Here is an 18,362-nt window from a genome sequence, read left to right on the forward strand (position 1 = left end):
ATGAATGATAAGATAAAAATCATTTTGCACAGAGGTTAGAAGTCCTCATGTATGATGGCTGTTCTAGTTATTCAGAATTGTTGGACACAGACTTGACTGCAAGATAGTTGCAAAAGCATAGATTTGTGTTTTTGAGAGGATATAAAAATAGCATGTATGGTTATAAGACAGTGATCTGTAATGATCACTCAAAAATTCTGGCTCCAGCCAGAACTGATACATCCTCCCAAAAATCCTGGCTCCAGCGTGCTGCTGGTTTGTGAGAGGTAGTGTTAACAACCGAAGTGAGACCTATAGCTAATTCCTTATTTTCTTTATAGCTTTTCCTCAAACATTTGTAAAACTTGCTGTTGCAGGAATACCGAGATTTCACAGCTACCAATTCCAACCCAGAGCTCTCACTGATCACCACTTAAGAACATTGTGGGGAGTGCAACATACTGCTTGTTTTTGTCATGCATTTCTTGCATGGTGGTCCATGACTCTGGAGAGTAGTCTCAGCACTGGTTCCTTCTGTTTCTCTTTTTTTTTCTGAACTCTAGGAATATATTTTCATTTTACACCTCCTAAATATCAGTCAGAACCTCTTTTCCAAGGAGCTTTGTCAAGTCGCAACAGTTCAGGAAAAAGCTGGTCTTCCCTGTTTGTACTGGCTTTTGATTCCTTCTCTGTTTTGCTGAATGTGCAAGTGCCTGTTTTTCCCGTATTTATGAACACGCAGTTTCGTGAATGTATTTTTCACAATTTATTTGCCCAATTCTTTGCGTAGTTGCCCTGTCGCAGAGAATCTGCAAACACAATGACAGTGGCTCCCGAGGAATTTCTTTGACAATGGAGAAAAATTCCCAAGTGACACAAACCCTTCTCTCCCATCCCTCAAGTGCTCCTAGTCTGAGTGTTTCCAGTGCAGAGGGAACACAGTCCTATTACCTTTGTGATCTAGCTAATTTGTCTTCTGGAGCAACTTTATTCCGTAGCAGATTTCTGCTTTTATTCAGAAATTTGCAGTCTACAGACACAAGAGGATTGAATGACCACCCTTCCCTTTCCGTTTACACCTCCTAGTGATTTTATATGCAATGTAGCACTCTGAAAAGATGTTTTTTCAGTTGCATGGGATGACAGTTCAGCAGGCAGAGTGTGGTGGTGTGATACAGGGTGGTAAAAACGAGTTTCTGAAGAGATGAAGAAAACTGTAGGCATGTAGGAAATGTAAGCGTAAATGGAATCATTAATGAATCCAATGGACTACTGAGTATTTTCTGTTCTCCAAAGAATTATAGCAAAGTGTAGCTGCATTTAATATAGATGTTAATAACTTGTGTTGCTTGGCCTAGGGACATCAAGATGTTGCTGTAGACAGTTTAGTGTGCAGCTGTGTTTGCAATTGTAAGCTATACACTACAACATACAGGAGTGAAGGATCATATGGAAAATATTAAATGTCTTTATAGAAACCTGCTCTGCTGTATCATTTAGAGTAATGCTTTGTGCTAGTTATCCTGTGGAAAATTGTTCATGCAAATAAAAGAAATCAAAATGAATAGGCTAGGATTGTTTCCTGGAGACAAATCTTCTAATTGCGGCTAAAAAGGGCTGCAACGAAACAATAAAAAAAGAGGGGTTTCAGAGAGGGTCGTGCAACAAGGGCACATTCATGAAATTTCAAGGAAGCAAGTTCAAAAGTGATGAAAAGAAATACCAATATAATGTGTGGTTGGCCTGGAAACTCCGCCACATGAGTCATGGAAGGCAGGAATTTAGAGAGTCAAAAAGGAATTAGATATTTTGTACAGATAACAAAAAGACTTAGAATTATCTGAACTGATTTTAGTAACTGTGGAAGTTCTGTTCCCTGTTCAAGAGGTTATTTACAATTTTGTATTAAACAGTAAATGGATGAAAAAATCCCGGGAGTGTGAACCTTGACAAGGACACAACGCTTCCAACTATGTGCCCAGCTATTGTGTTTTCTTTTTATATGCCACCCTTCTGGATGCAATCTTTACTAGACAGAGGACTGGCTTCAAAGAGGTGGTTGGATGGCTCCCAACGTAGGTGTTAGGGCACTTTGCTGGGAGGAAGGCAGTGTAAGTTTGAATCTCCTAAGACTCAGGAATGGATTTAGGGTAGGTTTCCCAACTTTTTGATAACCGCTTTAGCCTCTTTGCTCTTTTATGGTAAGTAGATAACACTCCGCTTTTCTTTATGGAAACTATTTAAAAATGTTAGGATAAGTCAAATTCTCTAAAACAGTATTTGTTGCAGCAGGAGGTTTGTGGATGAAAGGTCTCTCTCCTTGATTCAGATATCTGAGTCCAGGAGATGGAGAAAAAAATTTATTGTGGAAACAATCTGTCCTTCATAACTCCAAATTTTGGATTCTGTCTTAGGGGTGAGACAGAAGGGAACAGATGCAGAGCAGCACGTTATTTGTGGGTGTCCAGAGACTTCATGTGAGCTGGTCCATCCCGTGGGCAGCTGGTTATCCTCTACGTAATTTCCTCAGGGCTTTGGACTGCGTGCTGCTCTATCAGCTGCTGGTGACTGCAAATGTTAGGATGCTAATCAGCTAGGTTTTGGGACCGATCCTACACTCCAATGTATTTAAACTGCAAGTCACCTGCTCAGTATAAACTGCAGTATAATTTAATTTAGTGTTTTGATGTTCATATACCATGACACTAAATTCTGACATGAAACCAAATTCAAAGCCAACTCTGTCCTCTTAATCTAAATCAAAATAAGGTGAAATCCTTGGTATGGGATCTGATCCAAATTTCAGTGTACTCCCTGCCAATCTTTCATTGATTTCAGAGGTAGTTGTGGGACATAAGTCTACAAGAGGAAGAAAAACAAAACAAAACCTTTTCCTAGTTAAAAAGAAAAAATGTATTTTAACATTTTTCCTTTGTCACAGACAAAGCAACAGTGAAAAGAAAATGAATTAAGATTTTCTTACTACATTTTTCATTTTTCATTCTTTATTTATTTTTATAGTTAATTTTAAGCTGTTAAGAATTACAACTCTTAGTTATAAAGTATTTCCAACCAAACAGTTTAATTTACAGCCATAAGGTCTCTTATGGAAATGGTTTCTGCCATCGGTTGATAATTTTCTTGTATAGTGTTATTCCTTAATGGCCAGGTTTTTACTTTAAGCACAAATACAGACTAGCAGCAGACAACAAGAAGAACCTAATAGCAGATCTATCAAACAGCAATGTGGATAAAATAAAAGCTCCATTTGGGAGTTTGCACGTTTCTACAGCCTTGGGGCTGCAGTATACATTTCTGTCAACGCTGTTTATGTGAAAAATAGCATTGACATGGTGTAATTGGTACAATAATGTAGCAGTAACACAGTTATGTGCGATAACACATAATCTTGCAGCCATGTTCCTGGGAAGAAATGAAATGTAAAACAAAGATACTTCATCTCACGATCCTGTTGCAAGGTGTGCACCAAGTACTTTCATACAGACTTGGGTGTCTAGATCTGTGCTCACCCAAGATCAGCCTCGTGTTGTCAGCCTCTGCGCGTTGTCTGCTAAAGAACACATTGCTTGTAGGTTCATCAAGAGCAGTGTGGGTGAGCTTGTGGTGCTTCTGTCAAAGGTTTGTAGTCAGATTTCAGAATTTCAAGTTGTTCACCATCTCAGCAGGAAATCAAGTCGGGGGAAAAAGCCCGTGCCAAAATTTGACTCTTTGATACGGAAAATTCAGAAAGTATTGCTTTCTCTTGGATGAGTTTGTTACCAGTTCCTTTTGGTTTTGTTTTTCAAACTGAAATATTTTAATCTAGGAAGTGGCATGCTCCAAGATGGGAAAAGTGGGGCAGGTGGTGTAGATTTTTTAAAAATTTAATCATAGCTAAAAGTCGAAAAAAGTCAGCTGTTTTTCACTTTTTATCAGTATTCCAGAAGGCTTTCATCCATGTTAGTGCTTTGTTCCCCCTCCTCTCCTTTTTTTTTTTTTTTTTTTTTTTTTTTCCCAAGTAGGTAGGTAGCAAGGGAAAAGACCACCAAAAATATCAGTGAAATAAAATGATGTAAAACTTGGCACTAAACTGTTGGTGCTCAGCAAGTCATCTCTTTCCTGGAGAAGGAAGAACAAGAGTTGCTTATTTGGCAACTTTTTTTTTCTTTTTTTTTTTTCTTTTCCTTAATCTCACCTTTTTGTGGCCTGCAGCTGGTTTCTGAAAAGAACCATCGTCTTTATAAACCACAAGACACACAGCTTGAGAGCTGTAGGTGTGCACCAGAACTGCTTGTGCTCAGGGCTGGCTGTCCTCATTTATTTTTAATCATTGCTTCCTAGATGCAGATTGTGGGCTGCAGTTTACCACTCCATTCGCATGCTTTCCAGTCTTTTCATTCGTCAGCTATTGTCTCAACACCCAAAGAAATGGTGGTCTGCTGCATGGTCTGTATCAACCAGAACATATTACTTTGTCCACCTTATGTTGCTTATAAACCATCTAACCTGTTTTACACTTCATTCTCCACTCTTTCATTAATCTTTATAAAAATGGGCTCACCCCCAAATAGTTTTTCCACTGTTCCAGAAAAGAAAATAATATATATATATATATATTTTTGCCCTATGAGGGGAAAAAAAAAAAAGAATATCACATTTCTACAGATTTGTATTTTTAGGGTATTTTTTTTGAAATGCACATGCATTTTTGTTTCATAGGCTACTTCTGCTACAAGTTATGCATTTAAATACTGAAACACTCTAGAGATGGTGAGAATATATGCGTGGAGTCATACGTTTTGACAGTTATGTCAATATTATTGAGTACCCATGTAATTCTTCACAGACAACAAGTGTATGTGCTTTCCAGTTCTATAATGATATTACCTACATATACCTGCACTTTGCCATTTTTTGTCCGATCCTATTCGACTGATGTCAATCATTACTTGGCCTCCACATATGAATAAACTCTGATACTTGACTATAATTTGGCAATATCATAATTATGCCTGACTCGTAAACTTTTCTGACTCTTAAACTTTTAAAAAGTGCTTTGGAGGGAATCAGGAAGCTATTTCCCACTGAATTTCTGTGGGATTTTAATGTCTAATGCCTTGTGGGCTCTGCTGAAAACCTCGAGTTCTTCCACAACCATATCATATTCTTCCAGGTACTGAGAGAATAGGAAGGCAGCTAAGACCATTTGTCAAATACATTTTATTTTCATCTACAGAAAGCATGTGTGCTAACCAGCATTCTCCATATATTCACATTATCTAAGGGTGGCAGGTCCATTATACTTACAATATATCGTAACTGCTGGAAATGTTTTTAATATGCAACGATAATATATTGCATTAAAAATACATCTTTCTTCCATGTGCATTTTTTGAGAAACCATTTGGGCACCCTATACATCAGGATTCATCGCTGTCCACGTTGCGGTGTCACAGCCAGGCACGTGTGCCTGATGGGGCTGCTTTCTGCAGCTGCACTATGCTGAAACCGAGCGGGGTTCGTATATATCAGGTTTGATGTCACATTGGCATTAACACAGGTGTGAGCCCGCAGAAATGTGGCTGTTCCTACTTAGCAGACCGTCTTAGAGCCTATCTGAAACAGCTTCTGCATGGATGTGCTTTTTCTGTATTCACAAAGACTGATTTTCAGTGTTCCTTTTACAACGTGATCCCCAGTATTTTTACTTACTGTGTACAAATGTTCCCTTCTTCTGTAAAATGGAGAAAGAAACTGAAAAGGCACAATAGTTCAATTTATCCTAAGCATTGCAAGAGTTTCATCCAGAGAAGGGTGATCCATTTGTAGCAAATAATATATTCAAATGTTACCCTTTTTTTTTTTTGGTTTGTGGTCTATTGAAGTGCAAGACTTTTTTTTTTTTTTTTTTTTTTTAATGAATTTGCTCATTGTTTTGAAACTGCTGAGAGAACACTTCAAGCAAAAGTTTCCGGCCTGTGAGTTGTTTGCAAATAACTTATTTAAATTGTCTTTCACTATTCATTATTTATGAATTGGTGTAAATTCATGCCCTCATGGATAAAGCTTCCATAAACTTTGGCAGGGAAATCGATGCCATTTCCCAAGGGCACACAAGCACCTCTGGGCTGAACTTTCCCAAGAGTATGATTGTGGTGACTTTGCCAAATCTCCGTGTAGCTGGTGTCTTCTAGTTGGCTTCACTGTCTTATAAGACTTCTCGACCTTCTTAATTGTTTATAAATCTCTTTCAAATGTGTTTCAGCTGCTTCTGCCCAGGGTTTCACCACATTCCTTGCAGACCGGGGATACCTTTTGGAAGCTGAGATGGAAATAGTTTGTGACAGCGGGCTGAGAAACCTAGGTTTTATTCTTCCTATCCGGAGGCAGGAGGTTTGAAGCAATGGAAAATTAATAAAGACAGAACAAAGAGGCCAGATGTGAGGCGGACTAGAGGAGATTCAAAAAGCACTTTCAGCGGGAGCAGAGAAGATACAGGCGTGCTTATATGACAGGAGATGGTTTAGTTGACCAAGGTCAAAGACAGTGAGCTCAGTCGGGCTGAGCAAATGCTTTCAGAGAACAAATCCCAAAGTATTTTAGGTGGTTTCATATCGTCTGGGGACTTTCTCAAAAATACTGCTGTGTAGAAAGTAAAGTTGAATGATGTTTGAATCCTGCTTGCAGCCTGTTTGTGCCTCTGGCTGGTGCCACGTGCAAGGCCATCGAAAGGAGTAAAATAGCCCAGAGGGATATAATCCAGATTATTCCAGAAGGATGGGGTTCTGCAAGAAAGTTAGCTAAAATTTCAAGGGTATCTCTGGGACCTTCCTGGGATGAGATCTCAGAAGAGAATCCATGCCATGGGAATAAAAAGGCGAATGCCACGCAGAAACCTGCCCTACACCTGGGGAGTCTTAAAGCACTTTCAGCCTCGTGGACTGAGGAATTTCACCACGTTACAGATAGTCCTTCACATTTTCACGAGTGCCCATGTGAACGTTCAACTTGCTTGGCACTCTGTTTTGGGGGGAAATTAATAACAAGTGTTACAAGCAGACTAATAGTGTGTAGTTTTAATTAAACAAGCTTGTGAGTTTTTTTTGGAGACCATGTTTTGCTTTTCAGTGCCTTAGCTAAACCCTTTGTTTTAGAGTCTTTTTGCTTGCCATTTATGATGGGCTGAAACTTTGCCTCCAGCTCAGCTTTGCCATACTGTGTAATATCACAAATACATTTCCAGGTCTTCCACTCATTCCCTTATCTTTCCTAATTTGACTCACTTAGGGTGGAAGGCGGTGCTTTGAACGTGCATTGTGCCCGCAGGAATCAGACAAAGGCTGCTATATGGGAGCCTGTCAAAGCTTAGGTAGCCTTGCAGCCTTCTGTCTCTAATGCCTTATTTTCTAAGGACTTCAAGGAACAGCTTGAATTGGAGTTGTAGTTGCTGCTGTTCATATGTGCAATGTGTTCATGTTGAGCTACTTTAGGTTATGACTAAGAAGTCATAATTCTGGGAGCCTATGAGATTCACATTCATCGCAATAGGAAAGATTCTGGTTGTGCTTTTCCCAGAGGTACTGACCTTTCTTTGGGGCTTTCTGTGCTTTTCGTTAGCAGTTGTTAAGACCTAATCAAATGATTTATTTAGTTGTTCTGCAGGCTGCTTCTGGCCAGTCTCCCTTGTAGCATGTATCTTTAATGAAACTTCTTGTAGGACAAAGAAAATGTATTTGCATGAACAATTTTTGAGCTATACTAATTTCTGAGAGCTACATGCAACCTGGTAATCCCTCCAGCATTTGAAGGATGTTGCATTGTTAATTTTATGTTGCTTTTTATAGAAAAATATTCAGGGAACATCAAGAAATCAGCGCAGTTTAACTAAGACCTTCCACTCAAATTGACAAAAGGACTTGAACCATGGAAGGGACTACTCTTAAGCTGCAGCCTGTTTAAGCAAAATTAAATTATTTCATCACTGAACAAAGTACTGATTTTGGATAATTTAACAGGGATGATGCTGTAGTTTTGGAGTTGCAGATAACTTCTACTCTCAGCCCTGCAGACCCTGCGAGATATTTTACTTTGACATATTAAGCTAATATGGAGAAATCTATGTCTTTGGGTCAAATGCATCATTTTCATCAGGTGGATAAAATTTGCTTGTATTAATTACCTTGTGATTGAGTAATTTTTCCCCAATAAGATGGCTTCAGGAACTTCTGAAGGTAATCTGGTAATAATATGAAAATGAACAACATCTGTAAGAACCCATAATGAAGACTAAAAGACCGGCATAATGGCTTGTCTTTACCATTTCTGATGTAATCATTACTGTATTTAGCAAGTGAAGGGACCTGGGCTAAATTATTCCTTGTTAAAGCTGGAGTTTCCGTGGGATTTCTGTGGATTCTTACAGATTGTGATGTGAAACCAGTTTCTGCCAGCTGATACCGACAGAGATGTATTGAACAGTTTGACTGCTCTACATATATTTACACGTGGGAGAATGATTTTGTAATCAATGAATTATTTTCTCATATACCTTGCAGAAAATGGAAACAGTTTTTCAAGCGTGTATTTAGACTCTAATATGAAAAAAACAAAAGATATGTTTAAGAACCATTTACCTTTTTATTCCAGTTGGCTATATTTGCTACATGGGACTTTTCTTTATAATAACTAATTCATTCTGACACTAAACGTAAGTGTTGAACAACTTTATACTCTAATCACCTTAAAAATGTCTTCTGTCACTTAATAGGAATTTAGTTGGCTGGTAATATTTTAAAATCTCCTTTATTTTACAAAAATCATATTTATATGCAGATAGGGACTTATACTTTAACTGCCTGTGTCCTGTTGCTTTATTGGTTGTGATGTCTGAAGAGCATTGATGGAATACAAGATACCTAAGGGCAGTATAGTTACTTCTAGTGGAGGATGAGCAGAAGAAACTGATAGTTCAATTTAGACAGATTTTTAGAAAAGGACCCATTTCTATCTTCTCTTTTAAGTGAATATTGAGGAGGTTGGGTATTAAAAAAAAAAAAAAAAGTCAAAAAAAGAAAAAAAGAAAAGCAAGTGATTATGTGCTTTTGAGAAGTGCTCTAAATCAATATAGTTTGTGTAATTTTATGATGCCTTCTAGCATATTTATCAGCCTTCCAGTGAATGGCCCCCCTCCCATCCCTCTTTTTGGTCCCATGTCCTCGCCATGGCCCCAGTAACATTCTGCCTGCTGTGCTTTGTGTTGTGGGGTCAGATGCAGAGTGCTTCTACAACACGACATAAAAATGTGAATTCTTTAAAATACTAATGGCTAATAAGCTATGGGAAAAGGGGTGAGGAGAAAACACGAGGTTAGTATTTTTGTGCTTTTCCAAATCTATTACGAACAAGAAGACCATGGTTCAAGGAGCAGTCAGTAGCCAGAGAATGCCAGCTTGAGATGTTTCAATGCAAAAAATGTTGCTTATTCATCCATGCACAATGAAGGTATTCAGCAAATTTGGTTTTGAAAACGTACAATTATTATCCTGTTTTCTTTCTTTGGTGAGCTAGCAAGCAAAATATGAAAATACAGAATGGAGTCTGTGATACACAAGGATTTTCTGTGTTTGGAAGTCACTGTGTTGGCAGTGCAAGAGTCCCAGAACCTTCCATTGCCATCACCATTTACCAAGCATCACATCTTGCTCCCCTTCTTCCCCCCAAAAACCCTGAGCATATGAATTTGGGCTCTAGCCCCTTTCAAATGCTCATCTTCTGACTGGGATTTCTCTAATAGCAAAGCTGAAAAAAAAAGCCTATGAAGCTCACAGCGGAAGGACAGGGACATCAAATTCTTAAAACAATTAAAACAAAAGTGTGAAGCATTTACATGGTTAATAGGAACAGCAGCAAGTGTATTAACAAGAATCAAATACGTAAGGAATTGAATCCTTTTTCTTTATGCCAAAGAATAAAGGCAACCACCTGTGGGCTGACCTTTTACCAATGCCACAATGCTGAGACGTGTCCACAAACTATTTCCAGCTTCTTGCTTGGGTCCTGCTCCTGACAACGCAGCTATCAGAACCTGCAATGGTTGAATTAAAAGTTAGTTTGGCTATTTGTATATGGAATGTAGTCTGAATGTGAATTTAGGATGAATTTGCTCTCACCCCAGTTTCTGCTAGGTCTTGGAGCTCACCAAACAGCATCACAAGGGAGATAACCCTCAGATAACTGTTCCTTTGAGTGACACGTTGGGGTTGTTCTGAATTGAAGGGGTATGGCTCGAGCTCTAGCCAGTTCTCTGAGTCATTCAATTACTAATTTCATTAGCAAAAAGCTAATAAATAAAAAGCTTTGAAATAATTGCTAATTTTTTGGAAGTTAGTAGGCGACAGAGTTGTCAACATGTAACTGTAGAAGATGAAGAGTGTTAGAGGACTGCTTTTCTGTTAACTCCCCCCTTGCCTGCAGTTAGGAAAATGACTAATTACAAGTTTCTGGACTCATAAGCTAGCAGTAAAAAATCATATGTACTTTTCCATTTGGGCTAAGGACAGACATACTAGTTTGTGCTTATTAAAGAATTGACTTCTGTGCTTTTTTTTTTAACAAGCTTATTTTATTTATTAACCAGGAAGATAAAGCACAAGTTCTTGGTTAAACTGTTCCAAGTTTTAATCATGAAAATTACACAAACCCATATAACTGTTTTTTATTCCATTAAAAATAAAATAAAATAAAATGCTTATATTAGAACTACTGTATGCTGGATCTAGAAAATTTATTCCCTTCTTTCTTGTGTCCCAGGACTAATATTGAAAGAAAATCAACTGCTTGGGACTTAGAGTAGTAGCTAAATCTAGTTTTCTATCTTTCTTGATAATTTGGGTAAAAAAAAAAAAAAAAAAAAAAAAGTAATGGGGAAATAATATTCCACAGTCATTTCTTACTTGCCAAGGGATGATAATTTGGGTAAAATGCTCTCTAACATATGTGGGCCTAGTTTTTAAAATACTTTTACTGTGAAATATTGGTCTTTTGGTTTGTGATCTGTAGCTGATAGTGCCTGTATCAAATCTGTGCCTTGAACTGATCCTTACTTTGAATTTTATAGTTAGAGATTGCCTTAATTTTAGTCAGTGCCCTCATCTAGCATTAAAAATGGTACGAGTTCAAGGATAATCTATTTATCTCTATATATTTTTTGTGTGTGTTAGCTTTTAAATTAAGTGTGAATATGTTTTTAAGGAACAGAAATGAGAGGAGACAATGGAAATAAACTAGCACTTCTCTAATTCTTAGGGCTCACGAGTCTTAGGTAGAAGTGCAAAGGAAAAGGATTCACAATAAAGAATCTGATTAAAAGGTCTGGTTTAGATTGCTGTGTAAGCAGGAAATGATGAATCTTGGCAGCCTCTCAACTGTGAAACAAAGCGGTGAAGAAAGCTGAGGCTGATACTTCGGATAGACAGGAGGAAAAAAGGGGACCCAGAAAATAGGAAATTGCAGACATATTTCATCTTGGCAGAGCCTGAGAAATTGGTTATCTTTAGCACCATTGTACGAACAATTAGTTATTATTTGTCCTGAAGAAAAGCTGAGGGTTAATTCTCTAACCAATAGGCAGAAAATAAAGCCAGTGATGTGGGGATTGAGTGTTAGCATAAAATATTGCTAGGCTGCCTGTCCTCTGCCTGAAGAAACATAACTTTAAGGGGTAAATCACACACGTTATTAGAAGTAAAAAGCTCAGAAAGCCCACAGGGGTTACAGTAGGCCAATTTAGCAGCTGATGTGCCTAATCTGAGTTAATCATCATCCTTACCAGCGGAGGGATGCTCAGAATGAAATACTTGCTTCTAAATCTACTAAGCGTTATTCTTCTCTCTTTTCACTTTGCTTGTAAGAAAAAAAAATGAGGTGGTGTGCAGATTTTTTTCTTGATTATTAAATAGAGGTTTGTTGCTGCAGACTAAGGAAGCTCCAGCTGCTCTCAACACAAGGAACAGCCAATGACTCCCCATGACTTCAGGCCAGCTCCAGTGCTTGCTGAAACCAATGGAAGGAGTTTTTCTGCAAGCAGTAGGAAATGTCAGAGTTAACGTGTTGCAGCAACATTTTTCTGTTCCTATTACATGTGGAAGTTCAAACTGTTCATGTTCAAAATCAGACGATGAGCTGTGTTGTGAATCTGTTGTTAGATGGGCAAGCTTCATGCCTGAAGCCGGGCACAAAGTGAGGAATACTTGAAAATATAGCTGTAGAGTATTTATTCTCTCTCTTGATGACATTCACTGCTACTAAAAACCTCACTTTGACATGCTGTTTCTTCTACAATTTGTTTCTGAATGCAGTCATCTTTTAATCTATGCTGGATGGACGTGGCTTGATGTTACTGGTCATTACACACACCCTGTGTGAAAATGTGACGCTTTTCGTGCTTGGTTACATTTCTGATCTAAAATATCCTTGATTTATGTAAGAGAGTATTTTCAGTTATGGATCTTTTGTTCAGGACTACTTTCAGTGATGAAGATACAAGTTTTTCATTCCTCCTTGTTTGTGTTTTATGAAGAATTTCATGCTGGAAACCTCTGCTTCTTTTTCTGTAGAAGCCCTTTCTCCCAGCACTGTGCTTGCTGATACTCTCTTCTCCCGCACACGGGAGAAAAGCTCATCCAAGTACATGTGCAAAGTTACCTATCTGAGTACAAAGCTCTGTTTGCATCTGACAACCCTACCCACCCCAAATTTACACGTAGCAGGAACGTTTCCTTTAGTCACAACATGAGCTTGGCGAGCGTTGTTTAGCATTTAACTTCTTGCTTCTTAATTGCTTCTGCCTGTTCTTGTATAGTAACTGTGATTTGCTAAAAACTAAGAGAGGTCAGAGTCCTTGGCAAGTCTTCTCCTCTTGTTATTTGAAATCTTTGGATTGGTGTCATTTAATAGGAATTTTAGAGGGCCTAGCCTTGAACATGGCAATGCTTGGGAGCAATTGATCATTGTATTCCCACTATTGTCTTAATGGTGTTGCCTTGAGCTCTGTTACAACAGAAGCCAACTGGCTCTTTAAAAGAAAGAAAAAAGTTCTTGAATTCAAAAGAAACCATACCAGCTCTTTACAAGTCTCTCAGGGATTTTATGGTTTTATGTAGAACCCTTCAACTGCGTCTTTGAGCAGCAGCTGCACTTGCCACACTTAGAAGTCATTCCTGTAATTTCACTACTCATGCCAAGCTAAAATAAAACACCTCTGGTGCTTCTTCTGAAACTTTCCACTCCAGATAAGGCCAATAAGTATTTTTGGAAATGTTTCTTAGAAAGGTTGGTATAATTAGGCTTGCTTTCCTTTTTTTTTTTTCTTCTGTCTGTTTATTTGTTTGGCAAAAGACCATTTTTCTACATTGATCTGAGAGGGCAGCGTTCCATCTGGCCTCAGACTCGGCATTCACCCCTATCATCAATCTGATCTTGAGAAACCGTCTTGTACTGAATGTGAAAAATGAGCCTAATTCGTCTCTGTGTTTATAAATAGCTGCTTTCCAAGCACTGCGGTGTAGCATGCTTACAAGTACAGCAGGTACTTGCTCGAGAAACAGATTTATTTACCAACTCTTCCTTTGCAAGCTCCTGTTGTTGCCCTTGTTTGCTGGTTACCTGGACATGAGGGCAGCTGAATCTCCCACCTGGTGATGTGAGCATGGGTGCTGATGCAAGTTGAGCTGATGTCAAGTGAGCGACCTTTTAGGCAATACAAGAGGATGTACATTACAAGAAGGTTGCCCAAAAAATGTCCCTCAGGGATATAAAGGTTTCGTGAAGTGTAGGTTTTGGGTAGCAGCAACAAATCCTTGTGCTGCTTGAAAGCAGCCAGGAAACATTGTGACTCAAAAAGTCCCAATCTGCCTTCTGGAATGCTCTTGTTCGATGATTTCTGTGCGTTGTCCAGAGCTGGCTTTCACGCAAGCCAGGCCAAGCCTCACAAAGTGCTGCCTGTTACGAGTCGGAAGATACATCTTGTCATAGCGCTGGCTGGCTTTCCCTTGCCTGATGCTGCAGTGCTATAGATCGTGGTGTAAATGGAGGATAGATCTTTCCTTCCCCAAAACGGGGTGAAAAAATAGCCAGATTACCAATTTGCCTACTTTTCCTTTTGGTATCCTGTGCAATTCACTGGCCTTCTACATGCCTAAAAGGTTTCTATAGTCTACAAAGTTTCATGTAAGCAGTTGTACTTTGTGCTGTTTTGTAAAACTTTATAGCTTTCATCTATGGACCTCTCAAAACAATATTTTTAAAGGGAGGGAATGAGTGATGGGGATAGTGATGGAGGGAGGTAATATTATAACAATATGGCTTTGATTTTTCTACTCTAAAGTTGTTTCTGTTACCTTCAATTTGGGCTTAGCCAATTCTTTCTTCTCCACCTAGACAGAGCAGAAAACAAAGAAAGGAAAAGTTAATGAGAAAAGGTAAGGCTGAACAGTAGAGGGAATACTACTAAGATAATAATGGACTTTGTAATGAACTTGTGTGTTGCCTGAACTCAGGGTTCTGGTCAAAAGTTTCTTGTGAAATGGCATTTTGGACAGTAAGGGAAAATTACTTGCCTTTTATCAGTTTTCTTGGAAAAATGTGTGGAAAGAGGGTGGGTCAGTACTATTTAGTAGCCAAGTAACTGCCTCTCCATATACATTTAATCCAGCAATTTGAAGCAATTCCCCTTGGTAGTAGCTGTAAGAGAAATTCAGACCTTTGATTTGGTGCCTGCATACAGATTGAGGGCTGTAGTGTTAGTTGCCCAAGTCTGAATATTTTGGAATAAAGATTCGATCTGTGAAAACTTTCAGATGGAAAAAGCCAAGGGTATTCTACTTGCCTCACCAAAGAGCCTCTTAACCTACCACCCCAAACTCTGAATTTTGTTTTTGCAACCTCAAGAATTCCTCATTATGTCATTTTTCCTTCTCCTTGCCATCTGCCATCCTCCTGCCATCCTTCCTCCTCTCTTGCCTTTCCCTCCTTGCCCATTCCCGCAGTCTGCTCGTGCTCACTGGAAGGCGTTGCGATGTGGGCAGTGAGCAGGAGACGTGATGGGCTTGACCAGTTGAGCAGTGCTGGAGAGTGGAACCAGCTGGGAAGACCGGGCAGTTCAGTTTGCTTTTCCCTGAAAACTAAGCCAAGGTTGTATTGAATAGTGCAAGTCACTCGTGTAACCATCTGGGTTTTCCTTTTTGAAATCACATTGCCACTAGAGAGCAATAAGTTCTCATAACAAGGAATTCCACCTCTTTTTCCAAGTCTTTTTGCTTACTGTGGATGGTAGCATTTCCTTTTTACGTGTTACTCTTACTTAGTTTCTACTGAAACGATTAATAATGACGTGCCTTACCTGTATTGTCTGAAGTGGCATAATTTAGAAACACAGAAATAAAACCAGGAAAACAACAGCTTTGATTTTTGTTAGCATTTGTGTGGGTGAAGCCATGCTCAAGATTTGATAACTCCCATAAATCTTCTTGAGCTAAGTCTCTTTGACTTATTTACCTTTGTAGTTGTGGCTTTGTTCTTTTCTTTGGTGAGCTATTTTCTACATCATGCGCTCCCTAGTCTTGGCAGATTAATCCAATCAAAGAAGATCCTCTATATTATGATTACAGCAGCTGCTCTGCAGATACCTATTTGTCCTGGCCAAAGTGAAATCACCAGTCATGAGCGAGTAGCATCAAGTCTGGTTGTTTTATAGACAACATGAAGCTCTTTCATATTCAGTGGTCACATGGATGATTGATAGACCTCATTATTTTGAAGAGCTATTGCACTGTAATGTTTCCAGATGTTCTCCAATGGAAGCTTGTGTTATTGCTACAGCGAAGTATTAATCAGTCAATAACCCATGTCACTCATTGCCCTTCTATGCAATCACAGTGTTCTGATCGTGTGGTTTGGCTTCGTTTACAAAAGAATCATCGATTCAAATGGATTATTGTTCTGTGTGCTACAAGGCAGACCAGCAGAGGCACAGTTTGAGCGTGTGACACCATCAGCCTCGTACGAGCCAAGTGGAGTCAACTGTGATCAATACTCAGGCGAAAAGTCATCAGGGAAAACCCAAATGCTGCAAAAACCTTTTCTAGTGAGTCAACATAGAGAACAGCAGACCATCCGCTACTCAACGTTTGCTCCACGTTGTGCTAGAAGGCATTCTGCTGTCGAGGGCTCTTCCTTTCATAAAGCGATTGCAGTGCTGTAACCAGAAGATGCGAGTTTGATTTCAGCAGCTTTTCTTATTTACTAGAGCTGGCTTCGATACTGTGATAGTGAATGTAATTTGGTTGCCAGAATGTCCTGATGTAAGCCAGAAAAATGGGTGGATGCATTTACCCGCAGAGTAAGAAACAGAGGCTAGAGATTTTTGCTGTTTGTAGGACATACCATATTAATACGGACTTCCAGGCTGCAATTAATTCTGATAAAATCAGTTAAAACAGCTGCTTTGCAAATTCTTGTTGAAGAACATGTATAAACAGTAACACCAAACCTAAATGATGATTTCATCCAAATTCATTCAAAACATGGATTGATAATCCTTGTAATTTTTATGCTAAATTGTGTGGTATTTAGTGTTTTTTTTTTTTTTTTTAAACCTTTGGTCTTCAGAGTCATCTTTTAAAAGGACATCTGAAGATATTTTATGGAAAGAAAATGAGTCTACAGTATTAAAGAAAAATGCCCCTTTCATTTTCCAGTTATCTCCAGGTTCCAAACCAAGAAAGAGAAGAAGAAATTGAAATGTGCTATGGTGAGAAATCAGATTCATTTTCCCAGTTGCACAGTTCAGGAGAGGAACCTGGCTTTTATGACTTTGCAGCCCTTGGAACTGGCCATGCAGGAATTGGGTGCGGGGCAGGGATCTGCGTGGGCTCACGAAGCTTCCTGATGGAGCTGGTTCCAGGCTTCAGCTGTTCTGCTGGCGGGGTGCCTGTGCCAATAGTCAGCATCCTCTACAAGGTGCAAAGAGACATGAGTAAGCACTTCTGGGCAGGCTGTAACTTCAGACACTTTGCTATCTTCGTTTGCCACTTGGGTACCTCTGGGCTTTGCACAGTGTGAAGCTTTTTTAGAAATTTTTAAGTGGTACAATTTTATTGTTATATTTAATAACCTATGCTAAGCAATTTCTTTATTGGGCTTATGTGTATTTCTTTAAAGTTGCTAGCATAACTTTCCTTGGTAGCACACTTTCTGACTAGAAGCAGCCTTTTTGATCAGCCTTTTTTTTTTTTTTTTTATATATACAGATTTTTCAAATTCCCAACTGTCTGCAATTAATACAGCAATTGTATTTACTTAGGCTTTTGGAAGGTCAATTTTCAGCATAAATCTGCCTAATCTGCCTACCTGTATCTCAAACACATCTGTACTTTGGAGGATAATGACAAGCAGAAGAATGGCATAATCTAGTATCGAGCTGTAACAGATAGGGGCTGTATCCAGCGAAAGAACTGGGATGTGTTTGAGCACAGGGGCCAGGGGATATGCCTGTGGTTGGAGGATGACATACCCTAAAACTATTAAAGACTGTGCTGGGGTGGGACAGTAGGGAAAGTAGAATATTTGGTCTTCCAAAATTGTAGTCTCCACCCTATTTTCCCCCGAACTTAATGTTTTTCTTTAAAAAAAAAAAAAAAAAAAGATGAAAGTCTGGGGCCATTGATGCTCTCAGTTGCAGGTTCTTGCTAGTGCTAAGAAGTGTTAAGAAGTGTTGACTGATAAGATGTTATCTGGATTCATTCAGCAGACAAGATGACTCTCCTGCCATGTCTGTTCTTCACCAAACTCTGTGAGTTCATCGCTGAACTTGATTGTCAGATGCAGCTTTTGTTACGTGAACTTTTCACAGATGTATGAGTTGTCAGAGGGAATTTACGTACGCACATGCTGAGGACTGGGAGCTAATGTTGGAGTGGTTGAGTATTTGGCTGTGTTAAGTATGAATGTATGAAATCCTCTTTTTTTTTTTTTTTTTTTTTTTTCTTTTTCATTGCTTTTTTACGGTTTACCTCAAAGGGGCTCGGCCTCCTGTGCGTTGGGAAACAACTGGGCTGAGAGCAGCCCAGAGCAGCTCAGAACACAGGCAGCCGAAATGGTCGAGGTGACCTTACCTATGAGACATCTGTCTGCGTTGTAAAAACTCTGCAACATCTGGAGCTCTTGCTTTGCTGGACGTGGCTAGATTTAGGAAAATTGAAAGATGTTACAAAGGCTGAACTCAATAAGAAGAATTTTCATTAACAATAATCCCTGAACAAATATTTGTGTATGGGCACAAACTACTTGGAACTCCGTATAAATGTTCCGTTTCATGAGACCTTTTC

This window comes from Aythya marila, assembly GCF_965140915.1.
Source record: "Aythya marila genome assembly, chromosome: 4".
In the NCBI taxonomy this organism is placed as follows: Eukaryota; Metazoa; Chordata; class Aves; order Anseriformes; family Anatidae; genus Aythya; species Aythya marila.